Genomic DNA, 10,990 nt, shown 5'->3' with positions numbered 1-10,990 from the left:
TCTCCTCACTCTGAGGTGGTATAGATTATATCTGAAGCTTTTCAGAGACTTGTTTCCACTGGCAGTTTGGAATTTTCCTTGTTACACTGATTAATTTATTTCATATACAACTTGGAAAATGGATAAATCAAAACTTGAAGCTTTTTCCCATTTTGTTTAACAAAGAGAATGTTTTAAAATACTGATATGTTTTTATGTCTCACTTTGCATATTTTTTAATCAAGAAAGATTGCTCAAATAAAGATTTGTATGCAATATAAAGGGGCCTCATTACACCATGCCAATTAACACTGTCTACAAAATTCTTCTAAATTCTTTGGCAAAAACTTTTATGACAAGTGAGAAAATTTACCTACAATCTCCCTAAGCTGAATGCTCCCTCTCTTGCTCTTCCACCTCCTCCCTTCTCCCCTCCCATCACTCTCCTTTCTATGCTTGTCAACACTGTCTTACTGTTTATAAGAGCTAAGCAGCTCCATTGTCTTGATTTTTCCTAGACCTCATTTATGTATCATTTAAGCAGCAGTTTTGAAGGTTTACGTGATTATATGTTGCCAACACGGAGCTCAGTTTAAGACGGTCACTCCAGGTCTTATTTTCTTGAATTCTGTTTGCCAGATGCACTTCTTATATTCTGTCTACCCAGCATTCTTACAACACCATTACTATATTTGGGGCATTTCCAATCAAATTCAATCTTTCTGGTTTTATTAAGTTCCTTTGTACCGAGCCATATGTTCTTCACCTGATCATGCCGGCCTGCTATGGACTGAATTGTGGCCTCCTCAGATCCCATGTGGAAGCCCTGAGCCCAGTGACTGTCCTGGGAGATAGTATTTAAAAAGTATTTAAAGCCAAGTGAGGTGATAAGGGTGGGGCCCTAATCCTATAGGACCAGTGGTTTATCAGTTTTGTCATCACTTTTTATTGATTATTGTGTGATCTTGATATAGTAATGAAACTTTTCTTTTGCCTGTAATGGTGTTTCAAACATTTTTTTTTTTTTTCAAGTGTACTGTTTGCCTTTTAATTCTTTTATGTTTACTCAGAAATTTTCTTTTTATAGCATTTGAATAAATATTTATTCAACCTTTTCCTTTAATGTTTCCATATTTCTTTGCATGGTCTGAAAACTTCATTTTTGAGGATTTAAAAATTACTTTTAAAATGCTTTTTAGAATTTTTAAATTTTTATATTTAAATTGTGATTCATGATGGATTTGGAAAAAATAGATTCAGGATTTTACTTTTAGGAATGATTGATTAATTGCCCATGTATTGAATAATCTGTTTTTCTCCCACCAATATAAAATGCCACATCTATCCTATTTAGTTTCCTAAAGTTTTTATGCCCATTTGGCACATCAATACCACTATGCTGCTCTGTCTGTTTACTCCGCTATCTGTACCTTCTCTGAGTTTTTCTCTTACTTTTTAATTCTAGCAGCACTAGACTTTTCCTTGGAACAAGGCTCACTGAAGAACTCTGAAGTGCTTTTCTCTCCCATGCTTCTCATGTCACAGAGCTGGAAGTGGAATGTTTTCAGGCTCCTCATTACTGCTTCCAGAATATTCTCTATTTTTTTCTCTCTAAAAACCCCCAAATTTAAGTCTTAAGTCTTCTTCAAACTGATTTTTCAGTCACTGGGTCACTTGCATACAATCTCTGAAGATCCTAATTCTTTTCCCCTACTGGTTCTATTATAGTCTTGGTGATTTGCAAATCTGTGTAGATGATCTCTGCATCTGAATCTTCCTCAGTAAGCTTATCTTTCACGCTCTCCCACTCATTCCCACAATCATGTACCAGTCCTCTTCATTTCCACAACAACTTGGCTCCTTAAAGCTTACTTCTCAGCCTCCAGTTTCCTTTCCTCCGGGGATCTTTGTTCTCAGGTACACAAGTCAATCTTTCCATGGCCATGTGGCAGCCTTGTCAACTAATACTACTGATTTCTTCATTATTTCAATTTAAACTCTCCATTCTTCAACTAGCATCTGCTGTTTCCTAGCTCACTTCCTCTAGCTCCCCCATCTCTAACATTCCTTCACCCACTTGTGCTTAAAAGTCATCACTCCTACACCGTTTTTTACTGCCTCTCACCCTACTCTAGACAGGTGTGGATGCGTGTTCAGTCATGTCCAACTCTTAGTGACCCTTTGTACTGCAGCCCACCATGCTCCTCTGTCCATGGGATTTTTCAGGCAAGACTACTTGATGTGCCATTTTCTCCTCCAGTGGATCTTCCTGAATGTGAAAGTGTTAGTTACTCAGCTGAGCCTGACTCTTTGTGACCCTGTGGACTGCAGCCCATCAGGCTTCTCTGTCCATGGGATTTTCCAGGAAAGGATATTGGGGTGGTTTGCCATTTCCTTCTCCAAAGGATTTTCTCCACCCAGGATTTGAACCTGGGTCTCCTGCATTGCAGACAGATTCTTTAACCACTGAGCCATCAAGGAAGTTTTTACTGTCTCCCACTCTTTTCTGTACATCTTTTAATCCAAGTATTATAATCTCTCCCTTGCATACATTCTCTTTCTTTATCACACTGACTTGCAAACCTCATTAACCCTAACTCTCCATGGATTCTGCCTCTGCACAGGACTGAATCATTAAAAGGTCTCCTTTTAAATTTATGGCTGTGGTTTCATGTGGGTCTTTAGTACTGCCTGGCAGGCCAACTGTATTTCCTTGGTTTATTCAGTCTCCAGGTTTCCTAGATGAATGACCATTTCATTCATTCTTTTTTCTCCTCAAACCCCTGCCAAAACCTATTCCTCATCCTCACTCTCAGCTGAGAACCTTGCTTTATATTTCACTGAGAAAAAAGAAGCAGCCAAAAAGAAATTCGCAAGTTTCCACCAGCTCCTCATTTCACTTGCTTACACCACACACTCTGATTTCTCTTCTGGTTCTATGGATTTCTGTCCATGCTCCCGATCAAAGCTAAGTCCTTCTCCTTGTGTGCACACTTTGTTCATTCCTTCCTACTGTCCCTTATTAGTTTCAGTTAATCTCCTCAATCTCTAAATGTTTTAGTGCTCAAGGCTTTTGGATCTCTTTTCTCACCGTTTGGTGAATATACCTGATTTAATGGCATTTAATATTATTAGGGCTTCCCTAGTAGCTCAGAGGGTAAAGTGTCTGGCTGCAATGCAGGAGACCTGGGTTCAATCCCTGGGTTGGGAAGATCCCCTGGAGAAGGAAATGGCAACACACTCTAATATTCTTGCCTGGAAAATTCCATGGATGGAGGAGCCTGGTAGGTTACAGTCCATGAGATCACAAAGTCAGACATGACTGAGCAAATTCATTTTGTACTTTTGTAATATTATCTACTTTTGCATGACTCCTAAATTTATGTCTCCAGCCCAGATCCTTTGTCCAGATATAAGATTTGTATATCCAAATGTCTCTATGAAGATAGATGCTATAGACTGAATGTGTCTTCTGAAATTCATGTGTTGAAGCCCTAACCCCTTTGTTGCCTACTCTAATGGCTGAGGCATATCTATAGGATTCTAGGAATTTAGCAAATCACCATTTGAAAATTGTAAATGTAATCAGTAAAGGATTTTTTTTTTTTACTAGAAAAGATGGAATGCCTAGTTTTCAGTCTCCTAGATTTCTCAAAACTTACTGATATTGCAATGCTTGTACTTTAAAAATAAACTTAGATTTCATTATTTGGTGACTTTGAATGCCATTTCTTGCTGAGACAAGTACTAGAGTTTGGCAAATCATTTTGCATGACATTTCCAATTCCTTTCCAAGGATTCTAGGAGGGTTAGAGACTATTGAAGAATATTAAGCCTTTAACTTAAGTCTAAGACACGGCCAGTGACAAAAACCTTATATACCACCTATTATTTTTTTTAAAGAATGTCTAATTTTATTCCACTCTATTTATAACCAAAATAGAGAAAGCTTCAGGGGAAAGTGTCAAACCACAACATAAAACCAACTCATGTCGTTACAAAGAAAAGAGTTTTCTGTATGTGTTGAAAGTTGTTTTTGACATTTCTATAAATAAGCTTATCTCACTTTCCTCACATTCACTTCCTTCACTTAATAAGAATTTAAAAAGTCTATTAGCAGAATTTTCTCTTTTTTATATCATCTAAATCTCAGTTAGCTTATTTTTTACTTTTAGATGGAAACTGGGTAGAAATATTGCTACTGAATGCTATACTCATCAAAAATAGTTTAAAGTGTAACTTTATCACTTTGAAAAAGCAGTTGGTCACTAAGGTGTCTGTTTGAAAATATATTTGATTAATTTTATACAACTGCCCAAAATCAACAGTTAGGATGCAGATCAAAATCAGCAATAAGACTAAAACCATGTAAAGCGGGACATGCACAAGTTTGAAATTATTAGAAATGATTAGACAACATAATATAATCATCTGGCAATGTTCCAGGAGTCTATCTGATTGTTTCATGAAAAAGAAGGAGCTAAGGAAAGAGAAACTTTCAATCTTAGGTGCTTCTGATATCTGCAGTCATTTTCTAATTTAGAGCAGAAGAGATTATTTTTATAATCCATGTAAGCAAATGGGTTCTCTGTGTGTTGGGATAAGCAATGTTTTCATGTATTTTAAAATTAAAAGAGAAACAGTACAGCAAAAAAAAAATAAATGAAAGAAATATGTCTTCACCATCTATCTAATTACCTCAGTTATTTTACATTTTTCTCTTTCAGTTGATGAATACTTAGTAAGTATCCCTCACATCTCAGGAAGTATGACAGGTGCTGGGAGCATAGCAATGCCCAGGACAGGATTTCTCTTGCATTCATGAAGTCTAAGGGTGAGAAAGACACATTATGAACAATTACAGATATGATGACTGCCATCTGGGAAGTGTGTGCGCAAAGATCTAATTTGGCCTCTGAAGCCTTCCTTGAAAATTGAATTTTACCAATGATTGAGAAAAAATGAAGCACAGGAGTCTGAGGAGAAAGAAAAGAACAATCTAGCATTCTACCTGAGATAGGAGAGAATTTTCTTATTCCAGATACATAGAAAGGTCCACTGTAACAGCATAAAATAAAGAGAAAGAGCGAGTATGAGGAAAAGATAGAGAAACTACCAAGACTCAAGGAGCTGTGTTATTTGATCCAAATTTGTAGAATAATTATAAGTGTAGAGGTGCAAGCATGACAAGATTTGCACTTTTAAGGATCTCTATAACTGGTTGAGGAAAGAATAATGATTCCCAAAAGAGAGTGGCAGCAGAGGAAAAGAGAGGTTTTTGAGTTTTGAGCTCTTTACGAATCAATCTCCATTAGACTCAGAAATGACTACGTAGAGGTGAGGAGTGGAGGAATAGAAGATCGGAGCAAATTACGTGTCTGTTGCGGGCAAATACGGAGGGCAATTGGGCTTCCCAGGTGGCTCATAACGTAAAGAATCTGCCCACAGTGTGGGAGACCAGGGTTCAATCCCTGGCTCAGGAAGATTCCCCTGGAGAACGGAATGGCTACCCACTCTAGTATTCTTGCCTGGAGAATTCCATGGACAGATGAGCCTGGTGGGCTACAGTCCATGAGATCACAAAGAGTTTAACCTGACTGAGCAGCTAACACTTTCACTTTACTTTCAGGTAGGTCGATTAGAGAGATGAAGAAGACAGAAGAAGGACAGATTTGGGGGCTGAGAAACAAGGAATTCACATATGGGATTCTAATTTGAATCTGGAGATTTACGTTTGGAGACCACAAGTGTTTAGATGCCCTGTGGGAAAGGGCAGCTTAATGGAGAGGAGACCAAGACTAGGAGTTAAGAAATGTTGGAGGAGGACACTGTGTGGAGAGTTTGTTTACGTGCTTTTCTCAGGAAAATTATGACCATAATACCCAATATTTTTTTATATTCTCTTCTGATATAAATTCGTGTTTACTGGCAAGTCGCTGAAGTAGCCTCTAAAGTTGGATGTACCTGTGTGTCTTTGTATGGCAGTGTGGAGAACCAAGGGTTATGGTGACAAGGACAAGTGGAAACTTCCCCTTATTCCCAAGAGTTGGCATTAGAAACATAAAAGTCACATGTGTGCAAAGATAATCGGTGTGCAGTGGTAAGATCAGACAAGACTGAATGCAAGGTACACCTTTAAGGAGACAAACTGGGGCACTTTCTGATGAAAAAGATGTCATCCACAAGGAACATATAAATGTCAAAAGTCTTTACAGAGCTACTAAAAAACTATCACAATACATAAACCAAAAAAACAAAGCAAGCAGAAGCAAAAATAGATAAGAGAAATTGACATGAGCACATCTCTCATAGAATGTGTGTGCACATGTACCCACAGACATGCACACACATACACACACAGTATTTTGCCTTTTGGGGAAATACACATGTGTATTTCTCTTAATTTATGTATGTACATATATAAATAATGTTCTGTTTAGTTTATACATACACATCCCTGTTTTAAAAAGCACAATAACTTCACAAAATATTGATATGATCATAACTTATATAACAAAGGTCATATTTGTGAAGTTTCAATAAATTAAAACTATAATTACTAATAAAAAATTGAAAAATAACACAAAAACAACAGCTTAGAAATGTACATAAAATAACTTGCTGAATGTGAATTAAAGTAGTCTAAAAAGTGAAAATAACTAAAACATAAATCACAGTAATTGAAACTTGTATATGCTATGCTATTTAATTAAATATAATTGAAAATTATACACAGAAAAAATAATTTCTCAGACACTTGAGTTATTAAATACAATATTTATCACAAAATTTAATTTTAATACTATATTTTATATTTTGTATAATTATTATTATAAAATTTTAATATATTTAATACAAAAATAATTATTAATAAATCTAAATTGGAAGAAATAATTTGGAAACAAGGGAAATTAGATGAAGAAATAAAGAAAAAAGAAGAGGTTAATGAGATAGAAACAGAAAAAAACATAACAAAGGACAAAATCTAAGAACTTTTCTTGCAAGGCATGATAAATTACTTTCTAATCTGTTGCATACTGATCTACAATGATTTAATTCCTTGTAATGATAAAATAGAGCTCACAAGAATACACAGAACTGTACAAAAAAGGTCTTAATGACCCAGATAACCATGATGGTGTGGTCACTCACCTAGAGCCAGACATCCTGGAGTGTGAAGTCAAGTGGGCCTTAAGAAGAATTAGTATGAACAAAGCTAGTAGAGATGGTGGAATTTCAGCTGAGCTATTTAATGTCCTCAAAGATGATGTTGTTAAAGTGCTGCATATCCAAATGCCAGCAAATTTGGAAAACTCAGCAGTGGCCAAAGGACTGGAAAAGGTCAGTTTTCATTCCAGTCTCAAAGAAAGGCAATGCCAAAGAATGTTCAAATTACTATACAGTTGCACTCATACAATTCACATGCTAGCAAGGTAATGCTCAAAATCCTTCAATCTAGGCTTTAGCAGTATGTGAACCGACAACTTCCAGATGTTCAAGTTGATTTAGAAAAGGCAGAGGAATCAGATCAAATTGCCAACATCTGCTGGATCATTGATAAAGCAAGAGAGTTCCGGAAAAACATCTACTTCTGTTTTATTGACTATGCCAAAGCCTTTGACTGTGTGGATCACAACAAACTTGCAAAATTTTGAAAAAGATGGGAATACCAGACCACCTTACCTGCTTCCTGAGAAATCTGTATACAGGTCAAGAAGCAACAGTTAGAACTGGACATGGAACAATAGACTGGTTCCAAATTGAAAACAAGTATGTCAAGATTGTTTATTGTCACCTGCTTATTTAATTTATGTGGAGAGTATATCATGTGAAATGCCAGGCTGGATGAAGCACAAGCTGCAATCAAGGTTGCTGGGAGATATATCAATAACCTCAGATATGTAGATGACACCACCCTTATGGCAGAAATTGAAGAACTAAGGAGCCTCTTGATGAAAATGAAAGAAGAGAGTGAAAAAGCAGGGTTAAAACTCAACATTCCCATCACTTCACGGCAAATAGATGGGAAACAATGGAAACAGTGAGAGACCTTATTTTCTTGGTCTCCAAAATCACTGTAGATGGTGACTGCAGCCATGAAATTAAAAGATGCTTGCTCCTTGGAAGAAAAGTTATGACCAACCTAGACAGCATATTAAGAAGCAGAGACATTACTTTGCTGACTAAGGTCTGTATAGTCAAAGCTATGGTTTTTCCAGTAGTCACGTATGGATGTGAGAGTTGGATCAGAAAAAGGCTGAGTGCTGAAGAACTGATGCTTTTCAACTGTGGTGTTGGAAAAGACTCTTGAGAGTCTCTTGGACTGCAAGGAGATCAAACTAATCAATCCTAAAGGAAATGAGAGTTGGACTGTGAAGAAGGCTGAGTGCTGACGAATTGATGCTTTTGAACTGTGGTGTTGGAGAAGACTCTTGAGGGTCCCTTGGACTGCAACGAGATCCAATCAGTCCATTCTGAAGGAGATCAGCCCTGGGATTTCTTTGGAAGGAATGATGCTAAAGCTGAAGCTCCAGTACTTCGGCCACCTCATGAGAAGAGTTGACTCATTGGAAAAGACTCTGATGCTGGGAGGGATTGGGGGCAGGAGGAGAAGGGGATGGCAGAGGATGAGATGGCTGGATGGTATCACGGACTCGATGGACGTGAGTCTGAGTGAACTCTGGGAGATGGTGATGAAGAGGGAGGTCTGGTGTGCTGTGATTCGTGGGGTCGCAAAGAGTCGGACACGACTGATCGACTGAACTGAACTGATGCTGAAGCTGAAACTCCAACACTTTGGCAAGCTTATGGGAAGAATGGACTATTTGGAAAAGACCCCAATGCTGGGAAAGATTAAAGGCAGGAGGAGAAGGGGATGACAGAGGATGAGATGGTTGGATGGCATCACCAGCTCTATGGATATGAGTTTGAGTAAGCTCGGGAGTTGGTGATGGACAGGGAAGCCTGGTGTGCTGTAGTCCATGAGGTCGCAAAGAGTCAGACTCAACTGAGTGACTGAACTGAATAAACTTTTTTTAGCTTGATTGTGACTTAGACTAATGTATACATATTACCGCACTGTCTGCGTTGATGTATATTGAAAGTTGCCTATTCTAATTGAGAGGAAAGGAGAGAGTAAGCAGAAACACAGAATTAGAAACAGTCATAGATAGAACATTTTTAGAAATGTGATAGAATACTTTTTTCTTTCTTTTTTAGTTTATAAATTATGAAATTATAACACATTTGCTAAAGACTTGGAAAAACAGAACAAAGTTACATATGTTTCCGGTATATATTGTAATTATTTTTTTAAGTAAATTAAAAATTTTAGTTGAAATTTCAGTATCAAGATCTCTAGTATAAGCAGAGTGACTAGAGGGAAATGCAGAGGGATATAGTAGACCTGAAAAGCACTGTGAGCAAATTCAGCATCATTAAGATTTATACAATTTTCACACAATAGTTGGATACAAATTTTGTTCAAGTTCACCTATACTGTAAACAAAGAGACAAGAACATATATAGAGACATAACAGGTGCTAAAAGTTCATGGTGTGAAAGTATTGAAATTATATATAGTCTATTTTCTTATCACTGTGGAATTATGTTGGAAATCAATATCAAAAGATATTTGAAACTAACTCACATATTTTCAAGTGCAATGGGAAATTTACCAAGAGAGTTTTTGACTTAGCCATTGAAAGCCTCAAAAAGGTAAAAAGACTGACGAAACACAGAGGATGATTGCAGAGAAGAAAGCATTTAAATGAGAAATTAATCTAAAAATGAATAAATTAATATCAAAGACACTTTTAAAACTCCATGTATTTGGAAATTAAATTCTACTTTTAAATGATGAGTGTATCTAAGAAGTCATAACAAGGAAATTTAGGAAATATTTGTAACAGAAAGAAGTGAAAGGAGAATTTATCAAAATTTGTTGCATGCAAATGAAGCTGTTCAACATAAGTAAATACAATGTAGAATCTTGAATAAGGTATGCAAAAAAAAATGGACATTAGCATAAATTTTGTGAAATTTGAACAAAATCTTCACTTTAGTTAATAATACTGTTGCTGTTGTTGTTAGTCACCAAGTCATGCCCGACTCTTTGTGACTTCATGGACAAAGGATTTCTTCATGTACTGCAGCACACCAGGTTTCTCTGAGCCTTACCATCTCCCCAGAGTCTGCCTAAGTTCATGTTCATTGAATCAGTATGCCATCCAACCATTTCATCCTCATTAATACTGTATCACATGTTAAATTCTTTCTTTTTACAACATAGTATTTCTTTCTACTGTGAGGTCTCAAAGAGTCAGAGGAGTAAGACACATGCATTCAGTTCTCAGAACTGAATTAGAAGTTTCAACCTCATTCATATTTTTTTAAATCACCAAGATAATAAGCTATCTAGACTTCTAGCAGTAACACTAGATGACAGAGTAAATGGAACTATATCAAAATTTTAGGTCAATAGAAATAAGAAATCTAGCATTCTATTCATACTTAACCAAACAAGTGGAATCAAAACATAATTTTTTTTTTAGCTAGGCAAAAATTCATAAGCTTTCTAAAATATACATATTATACATACTATATGTATATATATACAAGACGTTTTCAACTGCATTTGATAAAGGCTTGAGAAATAATGACAAAAAAAGAGACAGAGAAATTGGAAAAATATAAACTAATTGAAATGGGAGCACTAATTACAAAATAGAAAAAGTGAAACAAACTAGATAAAAGTAAAATATCATCATATAGTACAGCTGTTTTTAAACATGGATGGTTATTAGGATCACATCTACAGTTTTGGAAAGAAAAATAATACCTGGCATTTGTCTTTTTCAAAAAGTAAGATAATTCTAATGTGCATTTGGATTTTAAAAAGTGATTACAGATTTTTCCATTAAATAGTAAGTAGTTTTAGTGATATAGAATTCTGTTATTTTCTTTTGACCAATCATGATACAATGATATTAAATGAATAATAGTTACATAA

This window comes from Capricornis sumatraensis, chromosome 8 (genome assembly GCF_032405125.1).
Source record: "Capricornis sumatraensis isolate serow.1 chromosome 8, serow.2, whole genome shotgun sequence".
NCBI lineage: Eukaryota > Metazoa > Chordata > Mammalia > Artiodactyla > Bovidae > Capricornis > Capricornis sumatraensis.
The sequence above is the reverse complement of the archived record's forward strand: the minus strand, read 5'-3'. Positions refer to the sequence as shown.